The sequence below is a fragment of the Neofelis nebulosa genome, chromosome 3, assembly GCF_028018385.1.
Source record: "Neofelis nebulosa isolate mNeoNeb1 chromosome 3, mNeoNeb1.pri, whole genome shotgun sequence".
Classification (NCBI taxonomy): domain Eukaryota; kingdom Metazoa; phylum Chordata; class Mammalia; order Carnivora; family Felidae; genus Neofelis; species Neofelis nebulosa.
Window position 1 is genome coordinate 89,957,609 of NC_080784.1, and position 25,911 is coordinate 89,983,519.

The 25,911-nt window shown below is 34.4% G+C and overlaps 1 long non-coding RNA gene across 1 annotated transcript; it reads left to right on the forward strand.

Moving 5' to 3' along the window:
* Window positions 1–1,294: 1,294 nt before the first annotated feature.
* On the forward strand, window positions 1,295–25,297 carry LOC131506132 (uncharacterized). Its single transcript, XR_009258746.1, has 4 exons — window positions 1,295–1,357; window positions 6,270–6,320; window positions 12,269–12,316; window positions 24,872–25,297. It is a non-coding gene; the product is annotated as an uncharacterized LOC131506132 (long non-coding RNA).
* The last annotated feature ends 614 nt before the right edge of the window (window positions 25,298–25,911 follow it).

Genomic DNA, 25,911 nt, shown 5'->3' on the forward strand with positions numbered 1-25,911 from the left:
GCATTCAGCTCCCTATTTTTTCTCAATGCTCTAAAAACCTAACCAGGGTCTTAGACCTCTGTGTTTCCTCTAGAGTACCTACCACAATATATAAGACATAAAGGAAATATAAATGCCATGGATTTATTTATTTTTTTTAATTTTTTTTAACGTTTATTTATTTTTGAGACAGAGAAAGACAGAGCATGAACGGGGGAGGGGCAGAGAGAGAGGGAGACACAGAATCGGAAACAGGCTCCAGGCTCCGAGCCATCAGCCCAGAGCCTGACGCGGGGCTCGAACTCACGGACCGTGAGATTGTGACCTGAGCTGAAGTCGGACGCTTAACTGACTGAGCCACCCAGGCGCCCCTAAATGCCATGGATTTAAAACTAGATGATTACCTTTTCGCGGCGCCTGGGTGGCTCAGGCAGTTAAGCATTGGCTCTTGATTTCTGCTCAGGTGATGATCTCTTGGTTCGTGCGTTTGAGCCCCATGTTGGGTTTTATGTTGGCAGTGCAGAATCTGCTTGGAATCTCTCTCTCTCTACCCCTCCCCACATCTCTCTCTCTCTCTCTCTCTCTCAAAAATAAATGAATAAAATTAAAAAAATAAAAAATAAATAGATGGTTACCTTTTCAACTGCATGAAAAAGCTATTACAAAAATGTAAGTATCCTGTTGGAATATAAAAAACTTGAGTGCAAGACCTTGAATACAATCCATTCCTTGCCAAAGATTCAGCATTCTGATGAAAGAACACATTGGCAGGAGGTGGAGAGTCTCAGTCCTTCAGAAGGAGAAAATGTGTGGTTTTAAGGACTAATAGTTAAGTACAGTTGAAAAAATTCACTCTTTATGATCAGAAATTTTATGGGTAAATTGCCTTTTGTGACCTTCTTGAAAAAAATTAATAGTCCACAATACTGCTGTCACAGAAGAAAGCATCTGAGTTCCAAAGGCTTGAATTAAAAGAAAAAATTTTATATACAACCTTGTTGTAGGATGAGGACTATGTTTCCAGTAACCTACACTCAGAGGCTTATATTTTAATTTAGAGATAGTCTTACGTGACATTTGTCATTAACAATATGACAGAGCCAACTGGGAAGCATATCTACAGATTAATGGCAAAGCAGAGAAGGCTCAGATTCTTTACAGTATGTTTGCTATTCTTCATGAAATCTGATTAGCATACATTTTGATGATGATTCATCTCCTTTGCACATTAGTAATATATCATGTCATTCATCACAAAGATAAATGTTTATCCATTTATTTACTCACCGTACATATTTTGAATCTCTTCATACCAGTCACAGAAGAGGCAGAAAAGAACAAGATGCTCTCTGCATGAATCAGCCTCTAGGACATCAAGGTAGGCAAATAAATATGGACACACACATGTGGCAGTCCAATATGGTAAATGTAATAATAAGAAGCATGTTAAATGTAGAGAGCTATCACAAATACAGTAATTAACTCTATGCATGTATGTATAAAAGCTTTTCTAATTATCCATGCCATGCTAATTAGGAGTACTCTAAGGAGATAAAGTATGTGTGAGGGTGTGTGTGAAAGCATGTGTGTGTGTGTGTGTGTGTGTGCGTGTGTGTGTGTATGTGTGTAATTATTCCTAGCTGAAGAAATATTACGTGTAAAAGAATGGAGTTATAAAATATCTACTCCACTAAAACATAAATCAAATTTAAAGGAAATGAGGCAAGAGATTTAGATTGGGACCGTATCAAAAAGGGTTTTGTAAGCTAACTACGAGGTATGGGCTTTAGAGCATAAAGAATTATAAGTCATAAGCATTATAAGCAGGGGAATCAAACTAAGGTTTTTGTTTTAGAAAAATCGATTTGGTGGCAATAGGAAGAGTAAACTAGAGGGAGAGGGCAAGACTAAACACAAGAGGCTATGAAAAATTTGCAAGAGAGTTTGTAAGAGATTGAGTTAACATGTAAAAGAAAAGAATGATGGATAGATTTGATAAATAGCAAGGAAGAGTCACTGAAAGTACTTGACCAATTTGATGTGGGGGAAAATGCATGGAGAAGATTCTTGTGCATGGCTTACAATATAACATGAAGGAACTGGTAGAGTGGTAGTGATTCCAATACAGGAAAAAGAGGACACAATTGATAGCATACATCTTGAGCTGAGAACTGGATGAGTGCACGTAATTCAGCTTTCAACAATAAGATACCAGAAGAGGGAAATACCACGTAGATGCAGATTTAATAATAAAGTGGATACATTTGTAGATCTTTCTTTGTTTTTAATTTTTTTAATGTTTATTTATTTTTGAGAGAGAGAGAGAGGCAGAGTGTGAGCTGGCAAGGGGCACAGAGAGAGGGAGATACAGAATCCGAAACAGACTCCAGGCTCAGAGATGTCAGTACAGAGCCTGAAGTGCAGCTCGAACTCACGAACTGTGAGATCATGAGCTGAGCCGAAGTGGGATGCTTAACTGACTGAGCCACCCAGGCACCCCCATTTGTAGATTTTTCTTAATGACAACAAAGTCTCTAAAGAATAAGGGATGTTATGTTGACCAGAGAGGACTAATAAGCAGTGTTATGGAGTCAACTAAGCTAGAAAGTAATGTTTTTTTTTTTTTTAAACAAAGACTATAGATATCAGTTACTAGGCCCAATTCAAGGCTGATGGATTGAATATTGAGATCCACAGATTAATGTTATAAATGACTTCTGAGTATTTGTGTGTATTATATATATATATGCATATGTATGTGTATACTTCCATATACACGTGTATATTCTCTCATTTTTTGCCTCTCACACATACATATATGCACACACATGTACATATAGGTATATGTATGTACATATATATATGCATACATGTGTGTGCATATATGTGTGCGTGTGAGTATTTGGTACATACCAGGAATTCACATAGACATGAAATTTCAGAGGCAGTTCGGCAACAGGAGGCTTTGTATAACATCCTGAGGTAAAGAGAGGTGGTAGGTATTTGAGGATACAAAGGGGAGGAAATCATTAGCAGAAAGGTGAGAGGAGATATTTGGAAAACAAAGTTGCCCTATTATGCAGATAACTCTCAAGTAAAAAGGAATATCTATTAATAGATCTTTTTGTGGTACAGGCCCTCTATCTAAATTCTTTTTAGGCAGTTGGGGAGGAGATCAAAATTTTTTTCTGAGTTTTTTGTGCCTGGATTGTTTTCAGTTAACAATAATCTACATGCCACTGTGTCCCATCTAGGGGCAGCCTACTTTTGACCCCTACAGTACACACACACACACACACACACACACACACACACACTGCTTTCAATTATTTATTTAGTCAACCAATACTTATTTGACTGCATCATTGGTAACAATACATGCAAAATAATTTAAAGAGAATTTTGACATACATTTCATTTGGTAACATGTTTAAGCAGTAAAGTTGGAGAAAAGTAGGTCTTTGGATCACCGGTCCAGGGCAATTTCAACTCTAATACATTCGTTGTCATCCAACTGCCTACATTTATTTCTTGTTATCAGCAGGGTATGGTTAATGAATGTTAACCAAAGAATACTTTTTTTTAAAGGAAGCTCAAATAAGCCACAGGATTTGAAAACTCAGTATGGAACCTAGTACATGAATATGTTCATTATTCTTTTCAATCGTTTTCTTACAGTTTTTTTTTAGAGAATCTGCTGAGACCTCTTTAAAATGTGGCCTTTGACACTATAAGAACCAAAATTTCTCTTTTAAGATATTTTTTAGTCTTTGATCAATAAAGCCAAAAAAAGACCTGTAAAATTACAGTACTATTGCTTAACAAATTGTCATATGTAGTTTTTGCTTAAGTAAATCAAAAATTCTTCCTTTATTTTAAGTTATCATTCCAAACTTATAATAAATCTCTTAAATTGGGTACCTCCTATTGAGAAGAAGAATGAAGATTATTGAATCACACACATAAAATGGCTTTGCTGCAAATTATATACATTGGAATGATATGTAAAGAAATTGAACAGCTTTGTTAACAAATTTTAAAATAAAAAGTCAACTTTTGTTGGGAAGGGTATCTAGGTCAGTCTTGTTAATCAAAAATAATGAAAAACCTAGAGCTGAACTTTATAGATCTATCACTTTGCATAGCCAAAACATTTTAGGCGAATGCAATCTTAAAACCACACAGATTAAACATATCAAAACATTTATTAACCAACCGGATAAGAATAATGTTGAATTTATCAAACCAAGGGAATCTTCTTCTTAAAACATTTTCAGATTGAGAAGAAATTGCCTAAAGCCGTTCTTCTAAAATCACAGTGGTAAGGAAACCTTCTGTCTTTTCTCCCTCCCTCTCTTCCTTTTGTCCCTCCGTTTCTTCCTTTCCTTTTCTCTTTGTTTCTCTCATTCCTTCCAAGCTTTCTAATCCAATGTAAACAAATACTTCTGTAAAATATATTTGATGTTTGCTACTGATCCCTGCTAACTTCTTATCAAATCTCCTTCTCTGTGCCACAAAGCCCTCAACTTCACACTTTCAAAAGCCCCTGTCTCTGTAAGTACCCCAGTCTTGTCTCCAACACTGAAGAACTGTGAAGGATCTGAGATTTCACCCTACTTGCAAGTTCATAAGCTTGCAATTTCGTTGACGCTGGGGGAAACATGAGACTCCTTGGTCAAAGACAAAGTCCTTTATTATTCATAGCACAGTTGAACAACAAACTTGCATCATTTTCCCTTATCCCAAGTCTCACAGGGAAGCACACATGGGCCCAGATGGACTACGTTTTACAGAGAGGAACCCTAAACATAGGGGACCCAGATCTTTTATAATGGGGATGAACCTGTCCATCTTTCCTCTTGTGGGAGTTATTACCTTTATTATACTAGACAAAAACCATGCTTGTTCCAGAGGGAGACACTATCTTTAACTTCCAAGGATTTTTGCTATACAAATATCCTCAAGAAGACAGCCTGGATTAAAAGCAATGGGCAGTTCTACTCACAAAATGTAAAGAAATGTGAGATTTATGGAGAATTGGCTACCAAAAGTAGTTGGCTTTGTCTCAGAATTTTATTTTTTTTTATTTTTTTTTTTTTTTAAATTTTTTTTTTTTTTTTTTAACGTTTATTTATTTTTGAGACAGAGAGAGACAGAGCATGAACGGGGGAGGGTCTGAGAGAGAGGGAGACACAGAATCGGAAACAGGCTCCAGGCTCCGAGCCATCAGCCCAGAGCCTGACGCGGGGCTCGAACTCACGGACCGCGAGATCGTGACCTGGCTGAAGTCGGACGCTTAACCGACTGCGCCACCCAGGCGCCCCTGTCTCAGAATTTTAAAAGTGGTTTCTAGGTGACTGGGATTTTTGCCATCCTGACTTATTTCTCTAATTTAACATAATCCTTTATGTACTTCGATCTCCAACTGTTATATACCTTTTACACTGTCAGTGGACATATCCATTTGTAAAATCTCAGGCACCTTGGACACATTTAGACAATGGTCAGTCCTTTTGACCCTGTCTTGCAGAGAATGTAGGTGATGTTTGCATGTATGCTTTCTGGGATTTTTTAAAAAAATGTTTTCATTTATTTTTGAGATAGAGAGATACAGAGCATGAGCAGGGGAGGGGCAGAGAGAGAGGGAGACACAGAATCGGAAACAGGCTCCAGGCTCTGAGCCAACAGCCCAGAGCCCGACATGGGGCTCGAACTCACGGACCGCGAGATCATGACCTGAGCTGAAGTCAGACACTTAACCAACTGAGCCACCCAGGTGCCCCTCTGGGATTTGTTGTAACTTATCTTGTTCTGCTTTTGCTAAACAGTTGACATACTCAGCCTGTCTTTATCTAAGAATCAATCACTCAATACGAGATCCTTATATGTCTCAATACAATCTAGATATCTTTGTTGTGTGTGTGTGTGTGTATAAAATACTTATTTATTATATATTTGTTTTATATTTACATATTTTGTTTGTATGTAACATATAGTTAAATATATATATTATATGTATATATAATATTTTTTACACTTGATCTTAGCCAAAAGGCCGAGAAGCGATATATATAATATATATAATATAAATAATATATATTTATATAATATATTATAATAATATATATTTATATAATATAATATATATTTATATAATATAAAATCTATAATATTTAATATACATTAATATAATATATAATATATTTATTTAATATATATTTAATATATAATATAAAATATATATATAATATTTTTTAACCTTTTTTCATTGTATTTTCTCTACTTATAAGTGTCACTGTTTCTGCACTCAGACCAGTCCCACTGATGAGAATTTTGTGGAGGTGTGTATTTAATTGTATAATGTTTACTTTTTCTATTGCTTCATCTTGTTACGTGGCCCTTTATATTTAACTATACTTTATTATTAATGTGTTTTTATTAGTTTCAGAACAGCAGGGATAAAGTGATAATGGCTGCTTAATTTCTTTGGTACATTGGCTAGTAGAGCACTGGTGTATTAAGATGATAAATAAGCATTGTTTGGTTATTTGATTATGTTGCAGTGTTTTGCAATATTCAGAGAAGGCAGAGAAACTTGAAAGGAAAAAATGTCTTCTATAGAGATAATACAACTCTCATTTCTTTAAAAGGAAGTAGTTTTGTGTTTGTCTCATCTGCCAAAGGGCTATATATTCTAAGCCATATTAGGGCTCTGTGGGGAATAAACTATGCACTTCAGATGTTTTAACCTTTAATTGGTATCGAGACACTGTGGACCAGAGAAATATCCACATAAACAACTCATGATGAAAGTGAATTTGAAAAAGCAAGATTGGAAATGAGGCTGCAGCTGGAGAAGACACAGAAAAATAACATTTTCTTCTGAAAATTGAACAGCACCCTTGCATTTATTCCCTTAAAAAAATTTATGTGTCTTTTAAAAATGTATTATCTGTATAAATTATGAATGTAGTATATGTTTATTTAATCTAGTAAATCAATCCAAAGTGTAAGGCAAATGTTTTGAATACCCTTCTACCATACTGAATTAACTAATGATAACAGCATGTCTTGTATTTTTCCATACCTTTATGAATTTTCATATGGACATAGATAAAAATATGCAAACCTATAGGTATGGCTTATTGGTATAGTTGTTTACAATAAAGATTGTAATAAACATTTATGAACATATTTTTATGATTTCTACAATTTGAATTTAAACATATAACAGCTATTCTTCTCAGTAAATTCAGAATTGATATAATTATTAAACAACTTCACTCTTGATGATGGTTATTGTTTTGTTTTTTTGCTTCTATGAATATATAAAACCCTTGCACATAAAAATCCTTGCAGTAAAAATTCTTGTACTTATGTCTTGGCTATTTTATTTCTGTAAGATTATTTTAATAATAGGATTTCTGGATCAAAGATTATGGTATTTTAAATTTTAACAGCTACTGATAGATTTTTTAATGCCAATTCCCATATTACTTCCAAAGGTTCCCCAAATTTCGACTTCATTCATCTCTATGAGAATTCTCCTCACCACTATATGCTATTCCTTCTTAACATTTTTGTCAAACTAATGTGCTACATTACTTTATTTAATATGTATTTCTCTGCCTGACTATTAACATTAAACAGTTTCTCATGAGCTATTGGCCATTGGACTCCTTTAGCCAATTATCTATTATCAGTTATTTGTCAATTAGTTTACATTTGTTATTTTTATGGTAAGCATAAATCTATATTTGTTATTTTTTTAACTTTGTTTTTTTTTTTTTAATTTTTGAGAGAGACAGAGACAGCATGAGTGAGGGAGGGACAGAGAGAGGTGGGAAGAGAGAGAATCCCAAGCAGGCTCCATGCTGTCAGCATAGAGCTTGATGTCAGCATAGGCTCAAACTCACAAAACCACAAGATCATGACCCAAACTGAGACCAAGAGTCAGATGCTTAACTGACTGAGCCACCCAGGTACCCCCATATTTGTTAGTTTTATGGGAAGCTTTAATTACTTGTTTATCATTTGTGTTGCAAATATTTCCCAAGTTAACATGTTTTTACATACTAGCTTTTGGTGTCTTTTGCCATACAAATTATATGTAGTGCCATATACCTTCGATTTTGCTTATCACAACTGAATTATCTGTATTGCTTAGGATGATCCACCCATTTCTAATACTTTGAAGTTAATTAATACTTCTAACACTATAGATATGAAGCAATCAAATTTATAAAAGATTTTCTGTGGTCTAGGCTTAGAGCTGAGTAGTTATGTGAGTTTGGGGATATTTCAGAGTCACTTTGTACTACTCTTTCTTGTACTTATTTTTCCAGGATTTAGGATTGTCAATAAGACAAAATATGTCCGTATTTATAGCTATGCTTATATCTGTTTATATCCGTATCTATCTTTGGCAGAAGCACCTACTATGTTCCAAATATTGCTGTAGTTTTTTCACAAAATGCTTATAACAACTATAAAGCATTATGAGGGAAATCCCTTGAACTACTCATCAGCATTATATGAACTGTTACTTGAAATTCAGAGAATTTCACCAATGAATGGGGTGAGGATTCCCACTAATGTTGGGTAAGGGGAATTGGCTATACTCTTCCAAACTCAATCTGTAAGTGCGGATAGTAAATAGCGTGGAACTCACCAGAACTGAATGCTTAGTTGCTCACCCAGAGGAGAGTTATGTTTTTATTTGATTTCCTCTCAATGTAACATCGAGATCTCTATGTATTTTTCCTCCAGATATTTCAGATTTATAGTCAAATCAGATCTAGCTTCCTACTGAATTTCTTTGATCAACTGCTCATATATAGTTACTTATATACATGGCAAGGGTAAGCATATAAAACTATAGTTAAGCATTTAAAACTCATCATTTTCTGTTTGAAACTCTTTCATGTCTTCCTTTTGCATTTAGAATACCTTTATCTCTGTTTACAAAGCCCTACACCTTCTAGCATCAGCTTGTGTCTCCTACCCATGTCATGTCTCTATCTTATTTGCTTTGTCTTCTCTAGACACACAGGCTTCTTATGACTCTTCAAAGACAGCAAGGTTATTCCTTCTGACTTGCCTGAGATTATTTCCCAGTGCTCCTTATCATGTATCAGCTTAAAGACCTCCTCCTCAGAAAAGTCCTCTCTTTTTATCCAGTCTGAAGCAGACATCAGTCACTTCCCATTGTTTCTTATTTTTAACTCCCTGAATGCCAATATATTTTTAGGTGAGAATGTTTTATCTCCCCTAAATAGATCCCTATGAATTCTCAAGAGAAGAATTTCAATACTGCCCAGAACTTCAGAGTTAAGAAATGAAGCTGGCATTCAAGCACATGTAGACTACATCCATTGCCCATTTAGTAACCAGTATTTTGTAAGTGTTAAGAAGGATATGGTCAAGAATATGAGATATTGCCAAGAAAAGTAGTTGACTGAATCAAATGCTATCTAGGGTTTACATGGTTTAGTAAAAAAGTCATAGAAATTTGACAAAGCTGTTTATTTCTCTGGAGTGATAAGGGCAGACACCAAAATGTATTATACTGAGGATGGAAAAATAAACAAATTTTGAGGGAATCCATGAAGAGACAAAGTTTTTCTTAGACTGAAAGATAATGTCTGAGATAGAAAAGCCTTAAGTCTCAGTTGTTGATAGGAAGGATCTATGAGGAGATTCTGAGGGTCAAAGAGTGGTGGGAGGGATAGTTCCTTGAGCCAGGGTCTCATGAAGATGGAAGGAATGGAAGAGAATGAAAAGGCTAAAGATAAAGGTTTAGCATAGTTTGGAAGAAAGAAAGGCAGTTTGGCATAGTGAGTAACAGTAAATAATTTGGAGTTGAACCACCTAATTTAAACTGATTGACATCAATTTCCTTCACTGAAAAATGAAATATGTAATAGATATTTTGAAGGGTTGTTGTACCTATTTGAGAAAATTAGAGTTCAATATGCATATGTTGCTCTGTGGTAGTTATCACTATGTGGTAGTTAAACAGCTTACCCAAAGTAAGTTCCTGGTAAGTGATGACCAAGACTTGAGCCCCTAGTACCAAACCCAGTGACTTAATTACTATCTCTTCTGCCCTTCAGGATACAGTGTTCCCTAGATATCACCATGTCTACATAGGTGATAGGAACATAGGAACATGTTTTCTTGTACCTATAAACACAAACATGGCAACCCTTCAAACATTGCTGATATGTTTCATCTGAGGTGTTTGAAGGGAAGGAGACCATGGACAAATATGTGCTAGGAATGATTCACCTAGAATATCATTACTTGTAGTTATCCAGGTGGATGCTGAACTCCTATTTAGCAATACCATAGGATTAATTCATGTCATGTACATATAGGACAACTATGTCACTCTTCAAGAAAATAATTCAACTGTAGGCTGTCATATTTGCCCCATAATAAATACATGGTTGGTGGCAAGTGGTATTTACTCATGAGAAAGAAATATTAATTAAAGTGTCAAGATCAAAATGTAGCAGATATGTAGCACATTCCACATTTTTTTTTTTTTTTGGTCCTCCTTTGCCCTGCTTGATATTATATCTCCTACATATATGTGTTCTCTTCTTTTTAAGAGACTTTGGGGTCAATCCCAACAAGGTTTAATTCCTGACCTACACTTTATAAATTTTGGAATTTTGACAGGTTACATAGCATGTTTGAGCTTCTGGTTTTTCATCTATAATAAGTGGAAGTAAAACCTGCATCATAGTAGGAATGATAAAATGAAATTGAATAATGTACGTTTCATGCCTTACATATAGCAGGTAAGCTGTATACCTTGAAGAGTTGCCTCTCCCCCCTTGTTCATTTCATCTAATCATGGGATTGTAACTAGGCCTTCAAGGAAAACAATTTTCAGATGTGTATTTCTAGTTTCATATCTCCAATTGCATAGTTTTTTTTTATTCTTCAAAGCACAAAGCAAATAGCACAATCTTAATGGTAACATTAACGATAAACTTTCTTCTTATAAAACTTCTAGTGTCTTATATTTCTCATGTTATTTTTCATTTTTACCCTAATCCCTCTTTCCAGACATAGACTTTGTCAGTAGGAATTCATTAATTCAGGGGCGCCTGGGTGGTTCAGTTGGTTAAGGTCCAACTTCAGCTCAGGTCATGAACTCCCAGTTCATAGGTTCAAGCCCCTCTTTGAGCTCTGTGCTGACAGTTCAGAGCCTGGAGCTTGCTTCAGATTCTGTCTCCCTCTCTCTGCCTCTCCCCAATTTATGCATGTACATGCACTCTCTCTCTGTCTCTCTCTCTCACACAAATAAAAAATAAAAACATTTAAAACAGTTTTAAAAAAGGAATTCATTAATTCACTCAAGTAGGGGCATCTGGTTGGCTCAGTCGGTTGAGAGAGTCTTGACCTCAGCTCAGGTCATGATCTCGCAGTTCATGAAACTGAGTCCATTTCAGGCTCTGTGCTGACAGCAGGATCCTGCTTGGGATTCTCTCCCTCTCTCTGCCCCTCTCCTGCTTGAATGCTCTCCTCTCTCTCAAAATAAATCAATTAACTTAAAAGAAAAATAATTTATACCCAAATCATTTTTAATCAGGCATGATTATTAATCCAATGTCCCATATCATGCTAGGTTGGCATATAAGCAATGTCTTGGCAGAAAAGTTACATAACCTGGCAAATAGATTTCTTAATTATAGTTATCAGTGAAAATTAAAATGTGGATTTGATCATGAGGTGTGAAAATACCTTTGAACAGTCCAGAGTCATATATTCAAGGGGAAAATGATATACATTTTAACTGTGGTACATTATTTAGGTAGGTTTGCTTTGTTTGTTTCTCTTAATGTAAAGCAGTCACCATATCCATATAACCACATAATTCTGAGATAGAATCTTTTATTATCACTCAATTATTTCAGGGGAAATAATCTCTTTTCTACTTATTTCTACAATACTATAGAATTACCATTTATTTCCTAGAACAGCTTATTTATTTTCAGTTTATAATATATAATTCCTTCAATATAAATTTATGATTCACTATCAGTATATCCCATAGTTAGGATCCCATTGCATTGTCTTTCATAACAGCTTAAAAATTGCTTTTTTTCTTAAGGAATCTAGTAGCTCACAATATCTCTTATATTGATGGTCAATTTCATGCTACTTCTAACTACGCACAGAAAACCAAACAAATTTGGATGCGGCATGCTGATCCTCTATCTATCTTTCATTGAGTAGTCATTCTAATATTTACTGATCTCTATCTTAATTTTAGATATTTTTCTGATACGAAAGGAGCTGCATATGTACATGACATTACTGAGTGAGTAGTCATTCTGAATTTAAAAGTCTTATTTAAAATGTGATAAAAAAAGTAAAAAAATGTGATTAAATGTGGTTTTAGGAACTAAATCTTTTTAGTTCATTAAACTAAACAAAACTAGTTTATTAAACTTAAAAAGTTCTCATTTAATAAATATAAGTGCTGCTAATTTTCTGATCTTTAACATATCTAGCATCATATATTGACATTAATTCTAATTTTGGATTTAAGTGTAAAAGATAAAAGGAATGAAAGATTTATTTTTACAAAATAACTTTGCTCCTTTCTAGAAACAACTCTTACCATTTTTAGATTAAAATACAAACCTATAATTGTCTTTATGACCGCATGAAATTAGAATTATAATCAGAAAAACATTCTTACTCATGAAATTTTTTTGATTGGTTAAATCAAACACAAAATAATTATGAGTTTTTAGCTACTTTTAGTAAACACAATAAGTTTACAATAATTTATTGTTTGAAATGGTCAAGTCTGTTTCACCAGTTACTTTTCCTAATCCTTAATGTTTATTGTGTTCAAAAATTTGATCTGCTTCAGAGGTTTCTGGATACTTATTTTATAGGAGACATAGTTAGGAAAAATATATATATTGGAAATATAGAGCATATCAGTAGAGAATAGGTATATTATATCACATAAGCAACATTAAAAATAATGAGAGTCTTAATTATCAAAGAAGTCAATTAATTAAGTCCAAATACTGGCTTCAATTTTGTACAAATAAAGTTTCTTCTATTTATGTTGGGGAAAATGAAACAAATGGCTGGTATACTAGGTGTTATTTGTGTAAAGGAGCAAAAATTATAGGTATAAGTTAAATTTATGAAAGTTTAATTAAGTCATAGGCCTGGTTTTTATCAAAACTATATAGAGTGTTACCCAATCTGATAATTGATGATAATGAAAAATAATTCTTTAAAGTTAATATTTACATATATGCCTTATTATTATAAGTGCTTACTTCAAAGGCGATAATATCAATGAGAATACCATTGGATTTTTTTATCTATACGTGACAATTTGGATAAACTTGAGATGTATGGTTTATAATAGGATAATAATCTTTTGAAGTAATTTCTTAATTTTGATAAGCTATGAGGCCCACAAAGGCATGAAGTCGGTTTATTTTTGTTTTACAGCTATAGCTTGAACTTTTAACATTGCATCCAAACCAAAAAAGATACTTAAATACACATTAAATGAATGCATGGATGAATTTTAAAATGACGCTTTATTTATTCTAATTTTATTGATGAAGGATTTTAGCACCACATGCATTATATGAAGTACCAGTTATTATTACTAGGACATGAATTTAAAAAGAGAAACACTAAGATCAATAGCTACCTTAAATAAGACTTCAAAAGGAACTGTGACTCAAAACTTCATCAGGATGGGCTCAGCCTCAAGAGACAAAGAAGCCCTTTCTGACGATGTATAATTAAAAAGGGTTTAGAGAGAAGCTCTAATTTTCCATGGAAATAAATTCCACAAAATGACAGCTGTCCAGTTATATCTGGTTTCATAGGCTCTCTACAAGGAACTCAGTTTTTATTGAGTTTTCCACAAATATTTAGACTCAATTTTAAAATGTCACTTGCTCCCCCTCCACACCCCCCTCTCACCCCCCCCCCCCCCCCCCGCCCGCCTTCCAAATTAAGGCAGCAACTGAAAAGCCAAGATGTAGTCCTTCATGTTTTGGATTTATAATCAACATTTTCTTTCTTGGACAAATGCCCAGTTCTTGGTATACTAGAATAGCAAGGGAAACAGGGGATTATTAGCTTATGTTGATTGTTTAAGTCCAAATGATTCCCAGGCTACAAAAATTCGAGTAACACTGAACAAGTTAATTTAGTAAGGGCAAGAACCAAGTTAGAAGATCACAGCACAGGGAAAGGTATTTTGGTTTTTCAAAAAATGTTTAAAAGTTATTGATAGCAACAGTTTTGTAGTCCCACCTCAGGATGGCTGTCTTGAGATGCCTGACAAGACATACAATGCCCTCCAAGCCAGGTCCTGCTCTGTGCAATCTAATAGCCCTTTATTGTTCCTAAGTGAAAGTGAAATGTGTGACTATAAATAATTGCTTTTTATAAACATACCTAAATTTACTTCATCAAAGGAGTGCTGTCCTTTAAAATGAACATCTTGAGAGAGGGTCTATTTATTCCATTACACAAAGAATTTGGAAAACTTCTTGTATATTCTTGCAAATATGTGAGTCATGCAGAAACAAAAATCAATCTTAGAACTATTAAAAACACAGACTATTTGGGGGCTAAAAATGGCATGGCCCAATTCCATCGCTTACATTTTTCATGAGTCTTGGTTCCAAATGAGCTCCATCTTTTTTGTCAAATGAAATCCAAGTTTAAAATATAAAAGTCCGGCGCTACTGGGTGAGTCAATAAAATATACCACAAACTATAAAACTACTTCCAAAAGTGCTTTTCCAAAATGCCTGAAGGGATGGGGCCATCACTGACTTGGGACTATAAACTCCCAAGTGACTATCCGGATACAGGCTTAAAAAAATCACCAGCATATATTTTTAAATTATACTCCATAAATGATGGGTGCACAGTAAATGTTAGAAGCCTTTACATTTTTTCTTGAGTTTTAAAATACATAATACATAAGTAGTAAGGTGGTACCCTAAGGAATACCTTTAATTTGTGAATTATTATGTATCTATTGTAACATGCTTATATTTTGAATGGGAATCAATAAACAAATGTCTGGCTCTTCATTGTGCCCACATGATTAATCAGAAACAGAGCAGTAGAATGAATAGAAAGTAGTAGAATAAATCTACTACTACTATTTTATTTATTTATTTTTATTATTTATTAATGTTTATTCATTTTTTAGAGAGAGAGAGAGAGAGAGTGAGGGACAGAGAGAGTGAGAGACAGAGAGAGAGAGAGAGAGAGAGAGAAAGAGAGCATGTGTTGGGGAAGGACAGAGAGGGATAGAGACACAGAATCCACAGCAGGCTCCCAGACTCCAGAGCTGTCAGCACAAAGCCGGATTTAGGGCTCGACCTCAGGAACCGCGAGATCATGACCTGAGCTCAACTCTGACGCTTTACCCACTGAGCCACCCAGGCACCCCTCTACTACTAATATTTTAGGCAAAATACCAAAGTCTCACCAAGGGAACTAAAAAGGAATGGTTTATATGTAAAAACAGGCAAGGAGTGACATAGAAAGAAGGATTATTGCAATGAAAAATTAAAGACTGTCTTCAGAGAAAATAAAATAATTTCCTCTTCCCAAATATAGCTTTAAATTGGAAGTCAAACTATCTTGCAGAAGTGAAACATTCCAGACTTTTTTTCTTCAAATTTTAAAATTGATTAATTAGAGGAAATTAGTGATTGGTATTTCATTTTCAATTTCCAAATATATACACAAAGCTATTTCCTTCTTGAGCATTTTCCATGTTTTGAAACGATCACATTTCCTGAAAGCAAACTCTAAATAAAATCAGATAATAAGCACAACATATGCAAGTTGGATCTTAGACACCTTTGAGTTTTCAGTTCACCTACAGGATATCATACATTGCACTTAAAAGTTAATATTAATATACAAGGCTGTCTTGTACCTTGAAGCTGTGAGTGGAATTAATTCACCTGCAGTATAAGACCTCAATCCAATTACTGAAAATCCTCTACTTTTCTGCCAGTCAGTCTTAGAGAAGTATAAAATCAAATGCTAGATTTTAAAAATCATCACATGCATAAATCATGTAAACTATCAACAAATATTAATTGTGTCCCTACTGTGCATAAGACAGGATGGGATACAAAGAAATGGTTCATGACCTTAGGATTACAATATATATAGTTGGTGAAAAAAGATCTATACCAGAAGTCTAGTAGGTTCTTTATTGTAGTACAATCCTCTGAAACTATGTAAAAAATTGTTTCAAGACAGGATCGGTAGAACATTTATAAGAATATCAAATGAGAGAATAGTAAACATCTGAAAAGCTCCTAGAAAATTTACTGTTCTAAAGGTTAGCTATTATGACATAATTTCCTAAAGATGAATTCTAATCAGAAACTGGTAAGATGTAGGCTTTACTTTGCAAATTCAGTGCATATTATTGACTAATTGAAGAAAGGTTAAGGCAGAAAAAAAAATGGACAATACCAAATGATTCAAATTTGGCCCTTGATAATATAGCCAATGGGTTATTTTATAGCTACAACCCAATCGTTACTATAAAAGAATAATTTCACAACTGTCATGGCATTAAAATGATTTTGATAAGCATTACAGCATTAAAATATATTAAAGAATAGAAAAGATTTATATCTTTTTATTCGGTGCTTAAGGGAAAAAACAGGCAAACAAATGATTTGCTTTTGTTTATAGTCCCAATTATCCTAAGTACTTGGTTTAATTTGTTCTCTTCCTGATTAAATCTAGAAATATAAAGATCTGATGAGAATGCATGTTTCTGTTAAATGTTGATTGTGGATGCAGTAGAAAGGATATATGGAATTCTTTTCATTAAACTGGTATTTTATACTTTTATTGCAAAACATAAATGTTATATCTTACGGCTAAAGAATTAGCAGTTAATGTGTATCTACTGTTTGAAATATATGAGCAATTATTTAATAAAGCACACATATATAGATTATCAAATTATTAAAATCTTGAGTACAAAACAGAACCCAAAATTGATATGCACATACGTGGTATGTATGGGCCAGCATATTGATAACTGAGAATTCAAAATAAATTTGATCAATTGATGTAAAGTACTATTTGTGATCATTTGGAGTTGTGGGATGAGTAAAAAGAACAAGTCTATGTTTGTTTTATAAAGTTTGTACAATGGGATCACAAAGAAAGTAAAATTCCTTTACTGCCAGAAAAATAAGTGACTGTGAAAGTATTTTACTTTGTAGTGTTAAGTTTCATCTTACTAAGTACACAAAGTCCCTGAACTAATAAGAATCCATCCCTTGCTTCCAATGAATAGACTTAAAACTATTTTAGCCACGGGGGGGGGGGCGGGAAACTTATTTCTGATATAAAAACTTAAGGTATGCTTTTGATCCACAGAGGCAGGAAGGCACCATATGAGTTCTGAGAACACAGATCAACCTGTCCGACCCCTATGAACTGAATTGCTTCCAATTGTATAATGGACTGCAGTCCAGCTAGACCAGCACCTCTCAAAAGGGCGTGCTTTTCCCAGAGAACATTGGAAATGTCTGGAGACAACCCATTGTCACAATTTTGGTAGGGGGGCAGCAAGGAGCGTGCTGCTGGCATCTACTAAGTAGAGATCACAGATACTGCTAACATCCTATTGTGCACAAGACATTCCCTCACAACAAAAATTATCTGGCCCCAAATGTCAATAGTACCAAGGTTGAGGAATTCTGAGTAGATTAATTGTCTTCTCCCTGTTGACAAATGGATGAATTTGGAGTCCCACCGACTGATAAATCTATGGTCCAAGATAAACCCCATTGTATCCAGTACCAGCCAATCCTATCTGGCCATAAAAATACCCTGCTACAGTGTCATGGGAGAAATTAGAGGTGGGATACATGGCAAATGCTAATATTTGTTTCTCTGAGAATCTATTTTCAACTTTAAGAACTTTTCGGTAAAAGTACTCAATTAATTAGTTAATGGAAGTGCTAGTTAGGGAGGACTGAATTAATGTTTTCCCCCACCCACAAATCACACACTGATTCAAGTTTCTTTTGAAATAAGTACCAAAGAGGTGAGATCCACATTCATGAAGAAAGTAGAAGGTACTTATACAAGATCTGGAAAGAGGGGAGAGAGTAATTCACAAAACTTTGTAGGGACATTCATTTTATCTTGAAGGTAGTCAAATTACCCATTCACTAAATATTCTACTAGCATACAAGGCCCTTCTATTTATTTCTCTATACACTAGATACTTACTATTTTTCATGACATTCCAGAGACATAAGAAATGTGCAAGAATCATTGAAACAAAGGTGTTTAAGGACAAATGTGTTGATCAATGATAAAGATGGAAACTGCGATCTTGTCCATTTCTATCAGTGACACATTACTCTTTTTCGTTTTTTAATTAAAAAAATTATTTGAGAGAGAGAGAGAGAAAGAGAGAGAGCACAAATGGGGGGGGCAGAGGGAGAGAGATAATATTAAGCAGGCTCTATGCTTAGCATGAAGCCTGATGGGGGTTGGAGCCCACCACCCTCGGATCATGACCTGAGCCGAAATCAAGAGTAGGGCGCTCAACCTAATGAGCCTCCCAGGCACTCTTTATACTACTCTTTTCTAAATCACAGTAAATAGAAGAGTGCTTGGTTGGCAATAAGTGTTCAATAAATATTTATTGAATGAATAAACGTTTATTATCCAAAACATGAACTCTCTTTCAATGCATTAATACTCTTCCTTTGTTTTATCTAGTTTTTTTTTTTCAAGCCAGAGTTTTCCATTTTCCTGTACTTTTCTCACATTCTTTTATTCTCTCTTCTGAACGTGACACTCTGAGAGGCACTTCCATTCTTGCCATGGTTTCCTGATTGTTTCTCATGACCTTAATATTAAATTTTTGACTACCGTGCTGCCAAATTACTCCTTTTAGAAGATATCGTTCTGCATACTGTCTACTACTTTTAGCACATTTCAAAGTTCTTTGCCAAAAAGGAAACGTCTATAGCTTTATTTTTTTTAATTTTAGTTTATTGGTTTAATTTCACTAATTAGCCTTGAATTGTACAGTTTATGTACTATATATATTTATTTATAGTAGGTTACATATATATGTATATATGTATACTATATATACTATATATGCATATATATATATATATATATATATATGTAACCTACTATATATGTATTTAAAGATCACTAGTGGTGTGCTTAGGTGGCTCAGTTGGTTGAGCATCCAACTCTTGATTTCAGCTCAGGTCATGATCCCAGGGTCTTGGATTTGAGCCCTGTGACTCCCTTTCCTTCTGCCCCTCCCCTGCTCATGTTCTATCTCAAAAAATGTAAATAGATAAATAAATAAATAAATAACATCCATACGTAATAAAATAAAATAAAAAATACAAGTAAAAATGACTCTTGGCAAAATAGGTAAGAAGGCCAGTATGTCATTCAGTAGAATGGTCCTTAACTAGGAATTAAGAGACTTTTTTTGTTGATCCAGGATTTAACATTAAATAGTTGTATGAATTTCAATAGACCTCTTAGATGAATTTCGAGCTATATCTCAGCTATACAATGCTTTATTGTCTCTATGGGAATGTTGTCTGATATTTGGATTCTAGCAAAAAAAAAAAAAATCTTTGCTCAATACCTTCATGAAAGAAAAAAAGTATATAAAGAAGCTAAAATTTGGAGACTCAGGACCCATTTGTTACTTTAGCTACAAACAGGTCTCACAGAGATTGTGTTACAGAAAATATTAGGAAGATGAAAATAAATGATTTGCCATATTGTTGAGAGAAAATTATTCTTTCGTAAAGAAAAAGTTTAAAAGTGAAATGTCTTTTCCCCACTCATCTTGGCTTCAACCAGTCCAGCTGCCTTTTAGCAGCCAAACAGTCCATTATCACTATTGTGTTTGAATCATCATGGCCTTGCGATGAACTGCTTGAGGAAGACGGCTTGAATAAAATACATACATATACATTGGCATCATTCTTCAGTCCCCTTTTTTTTTAGTGGCATTGCTTTCAACTCGAGTTGGCTCTTGTCCAAAATGAAAAAAAAAAAAAAAAAGAATCAGCAGTTAAACAGCTGGTACCAATTATATTAACTTCAGTGGGACTTACATGCTCAAGTGTGCAAGGAGCAAGCTGAATCTATGATATAATGGACTTGTTAGTTTGTAACCTGACCGTGGTCCTTAGGCTGTTTGTCCAGGGACTCCTATTTGAAGTCATCTCCAGAATTATACACCTACACTCTCACAACAAGCAAGTGTTAATAGTTTTGTGTTTTTTTAATAAGCTCATTAAATTACCGCTTACTTGTATACATACACCAAAGGATCTTACTTTCTGGGGAAAAAAAATCTGAAGAAGCTGGATGTAAAAGTTTGAACAAATACTTATCTGAAAAGTAATACTGTTTTTTGACATTAGCATAAGGATGTGGAACTTCAGAAAGATAAGTACTATGATAATGAACACAATGAAATATACATCACAGATTATTTTCTAGCATCAAAAGTTATTAGAAATATAGTTCTTCTAAGTTCACTCATAGAATGGAAAAACTAGTAAGTGTCTTATACGTTATTGGTTCATTTAAAAATATTTGTATTTAGAAGACATGCAATGATATTTCATACTTCTTCTTATATGTATACCTTATGTTTTATAAAGTCTTCTCACTTTTTAAGGAGCTTAGATTGCAATGCTAACTATCTGAGATGCCATTCTCTAGAAAGAGAAAGTAAATGTTAGCAATATTAAATAGCATTGGACCAAAAAAAAAATACCAGTTCATAATTTTAATCCCTAAGAAGTACAAGTTCTAAATTTGGAAAAAATATACTGTTTTTAATATGTTCTAGTCTGAAATAGAAATTCTCTTAAGTTTACTTTAGGAAAAAAAAAATCCATTGCTTTCCATCAAGACAAGCATCTCACAAATCACAAAGAGGATTTTGTAACTAGGCAACCAAGGTCAGAGAGACTGTGACCAAGGTTTGGAGAACCAGCTGAACACACACACCGGGAAGAGTGAGGCTTGGAACTGCAATAAAGGAAACTGATGTATTTTAAAGCACTCCTTTTTAAAACCTATCATTCCATAACACTATGCCGGTGTACATTCTGAAAAACAGCTGATAAATCTGCTCCAGATCCACATTTGAATAATAAAATTGTATTTTATTCAAATGATTTTCCATTGTAAACACAACCTGATCAGCCAAGGAACTAGAGAACAAACAAACAAAAAAACACCCTTAAATAGACATTTTTCTAACATAGGTGATTTCACTAGAATCGTACATGGATATGTGATTTTCCTAGGCAAAGATACATGCTCATCAAAAAAGGATAGATTTGGGGCGCCTGGGTGGCGCAGTCGGTTAAGCGTCCGACTTCAGCCAGGTCACGATCTCGCGGTCCGTGAGTTCGAGCCCCGCGTCAGGCTCTGGGCTGATGGCTCGGAGCCTGGAGCCTGTTTCCGATTCTGTGTCTCCCTCTCTCTCTGCCCCTCCCCCGTTCATGCTCTGTCTCTCTGTCCCAAAAATAAAAAAAAAAAAAAAAAAAAAAAAAAAAAAGGATAGATTTGCTAAATCTTTAGTCACGAATGTTAAGATGAATGAGATGTTTTCATGAGTTCTCATACACGTTTCCAAGTAACTTAAATGGATGTTTGTGTTTTTTATATTGACACAGGGCATAGCATATTGATCAATACGACAGCATTATGATACCTATCAAAATTCTAGAAGGAAGCAAATATGACTAAAATCAAATGTTGATTTTAATTGATTGTAGAGATGTCAGTTTCAGAAACTCAAAAATTGTCATAGGCCAGGAGCCCCAAGCCATCGTGTCAGAAAATTTTATTGAGTATTGCGGTCATTTTGCACGGTGAGCTGTTGAAATGTCTCATAGGGTAAGCAGTATTGTGAATAGTTTTAAAGCTTGTATGTGACTTCTAAGGTCTTTTGAGTCTCAGCTGAGTGGATCTGGTAGCCAATTTGGATACATCTGGCTATTATTCTGTTTACTTACTTTCCACTCATTTTCCCCAAAAGACGTTCATATCTGTGAAAAGAGACACCATTGCAGCGGCACCTGGGTAACTCGGTCGGTTAAGCAACCAACTCTTGGTCAAGGCTCAGGTCATGATCTCACAGGTCATGAGCCTGAGCCCTGCTTCTGGCTCTGCGCTAGCATTGTGGAGCCTTCTTAGAATTCTCTCTCTCTCTCTCTCTCTCTCTCTCTCTTCCTTGCTCTCTGCGCCTCCCCTCTTGCACTGTCTCTCTCTCAAAACAAATAAACTTAAAAAAAAGAGAGAGAGACACCATTGCCTAAAATGTGCACCAAAATTCTCAGAGAAACTGTTATCTTGGTTGAGTTGAATTAATGTTTAGTTTTATGATATCATATTTAAATTCTTCCAATTTAAACTTAATTATGAAATTCCTGACGCCATCTTAGCAATATGTACCTTGTGGTACATATTGATCAAAGAAATTAAAAGAACATGGGATGTATTTGTGGAATCAAAATTTCAAATTACTTTCACATGTTGTAAAGGCACAGGAAAGGGACGGATAAGCATTTTTTAATCATGTCCTCACCTCTAACTCATCCTTCTCCCTTCTATTTTTGCCTATGGCACATATAGCTTAGCTTCAATGAGGTCATAATTAAGTGGAATCTTGTTGTTGGTTTAAAGAGAAACTTGTATATCATAGTAATGCTGTGTTTGCTGTGTTTACTGGACCTTAGTGTTATCATCTCAGTACAGATGCCTGACCCCAAATCACAAGCAATGGTTCATGTCTTTCTATAGGATACTGAGCAAGTATATTTGTATGCCTATTAGTTTATAGGTGAAATCATAAGCTGTTTAGTTCTGCAGTATTTTCTGAACTTATAACCCTTCCCTCTTAGCTGACCTGCAGGAGGCTGTATAATGTACTTCAGGGACCCTAGATACATTTGAGAATTTATGTCTGATGGGAAAAACAGCAGGAGAGTAATTCAGTAATTTAGGCTCTGGACAATAGCGGACTATATCACAAAAATGTGAGGCACCACTTTAAAGTTCACTTACACACCATGTTATTAGCCAGATTGTTTTTAATGCATACACAAGTTGTTGTGTGTGGGCCGCCGGGGTGGCTCAGTCGATTAAGCATAAGGCTCTTGATTTCAGCTCAGGTCGTGATCTCATGAGATTAAGCCCTGGGTCAGGCTCTGTGCTGGGTGTCAAGCCTGCTTGAGGTTCTCTCTCTCCGTCTCCCTCTGCCCCTCACTCCGCTAGCTCTCTCATTCTCTTTCTCTTAAAACGAAACAAAACAAAACAAAACAAACAAACAAACAAACAAACAAAAACAAAAAACAACAGCTGTGGTAAGCCAGACACAGAATGAAAACTGTGTGTGTGTGTGTGTGTGTGTGTGTGTGTGTGTGTGTTTTACAGATTTAGTGTTATGACAGTCTATATAGACATTATTTTAAAGGTCTAATCTGTGCATTTTTAAACCAAATCTTTAATATGTTATATTCTATATACATTCTAAAGGTAAATATCAAATGTCTACTTAATGTTTTCTTAGAGGCCAGATTTAAGTGGAAACAGACAATGTAGCAGAATTTCCAAAGAAATTACCCCTAAGCCAGAACTTACCAAGAACACTATTAAATGAATAAGGGTTTTCCCCTGGTACAAGCACTACATGTTTCCATGTATCTTTTAGTGATAAAAGTAAATTTCCTTAAAAAATATTGTATCAAAAAATCATTCTTTGTACTGGCAAATTTGTTGTTGAATATGTTTGTATATGAGGATGATTAGTTGAAAAACTTATTATTTAGTAACACAAATTTTTAGATTTGATAAACATGTAAATATATCCTCTTTAAACATGTCTGTAATATCCACTTTTATCTTGCCATAAAAATGAATGTTTCCAAACAGATTAGCCATAAGGTTTTCATGTATTTCCAAATTTACAACAAATGACATCTGTGAGCCAGATGGAATTAACAAAAATGTCCCTTTTACTTCCTGTGTTGCTCAAGAGAAAATAATACTGATCATCTTGACCTCAAAACTACAGTTTTATTGTTTTCAGATTCTACCATTTTCCACATTTGCTCCTGGAACAAAATGATTGTCACATTTAACAGCTTTTTCAACTGATTGTGTCTTGTTCTTGGAAGAATTTATATTTTCTTTTAGAAAACAAACACCTACTGAAAGTTAGAAAACTTCCATACTAATGTGATAGTAAACTACCTGGGCCTTCTACCACGAATCTGGCTTTATTACCTCTATTTTGTTATAGTCTAGTAGACAAATAATGTAAAGATAAAGCAAGTATTAGCTCAAATTTTAAATTTAATAGGGGTAGGGGTGCCTGGGTGGCGCAGTCGGTTAAGCGTCCGACTTCAGCCAGGTCACGATCTCGCGGTCTGTGAGTTCGAGCCCCGCGTCAGGCTCTGGGCTGATGGCTCGGAGCCTGGAGCCTGTTTCCAATTCTGTGTGTCTCCCTCTCTCTCTGCCCCTTCCCCGTTCATGCTCTGTCTCTCTCTGTCCCAAAAATAAATAAAAAACATTGAAAAAAAATTAAAAAAAAAAAAAAATTTAATAGGGGTATATCCATTTAAGAGATGAGAAGCTTTAGAAGTTATTCCCTAGAATATCTAAAATCATCTAAGTCTTATACAAGAAAAGTAAAAAGGCAAACTTCATAATTTTCAGGTTAGTTCATTTGGTAAAATAATGTTTAATATATACAATTTGACACATTTAGTACTTCATTTTATTTATCTTGTTCTAGGCATAGCAAAGCAAATGGACAACTGATATAGGAATACATTTGCTCAAGACATTGCAAAAGAGAGCAACACTAAAGAACAAAGACAAAAACTTTGTGATTTTAAAGAAGAACCTTATTTAAAAATTCCTTGCATTTGCAAGTGGAGGTAACTGAAAAACTGTATGAAAAAAATATTTGTTTATGGAATCTGGGGCTTTTGGGATTATGTTTTTATTTTAGTACTGAATGGTTCGTATTTTCGAGTCAGCATTTCCCATTAGACTACAGTTTCCTAAGGCAGAATAATGCTCCATTCATTTCTGTATCCTGAAAGGTTAGCAGACTGATTCATACTCAGTATGGAAACAATGCAAATTTGATAAATGAATGCATAAAATGAACTCCTTTCATCAATTCCATCAATAACCACCAGTCAATATTACTTATGTCCTGTTATTGAAAATGTAATTAAATAATGCATTTTAAACAATATAAATGAACAATTCTTTGTCAAAAATGTATATAGTTGCTGTTTGTCTTACCTAATCTATTCCGAAAATGGGAAAGAATTATTATTAAATGTTTATTTTTATTTATAAACCAAACTACAAGGGAATTGGTCTATTTCTCCTATAATTCCTTGGTATCACTATACACATGCTAATTTTTTTTTAAATGGAAGAAATTTTGCAACGAATTGTTAGTGGTATCATTAATCTATGTGCAGAATACTATCATATAATTAATAGTCTTCTGGGTAAAGAAGAAATATGAGGACTATATAATTAACAATATTTTTGCAGACTTTACAAAGATAAAATGGCATGCTGCTAAAACGTATTTTAGTTCTATTTTAGTCTTATTTTGTTCACAATATTTATAGAAATACTTGAAAGATAATAGAAATTGTTGCATTCTTAAAAGGAAAAAAATATTAATGTCTTACTGAGACCTAAGCCGTTTCCCAAATTTATGAAATAGAATCTTCAGAGGCCTTGTACAAACATTTATTACCAACTATGATCATAAATTCCAGTCAGTCTTAAGTTGTGTGATTGTGT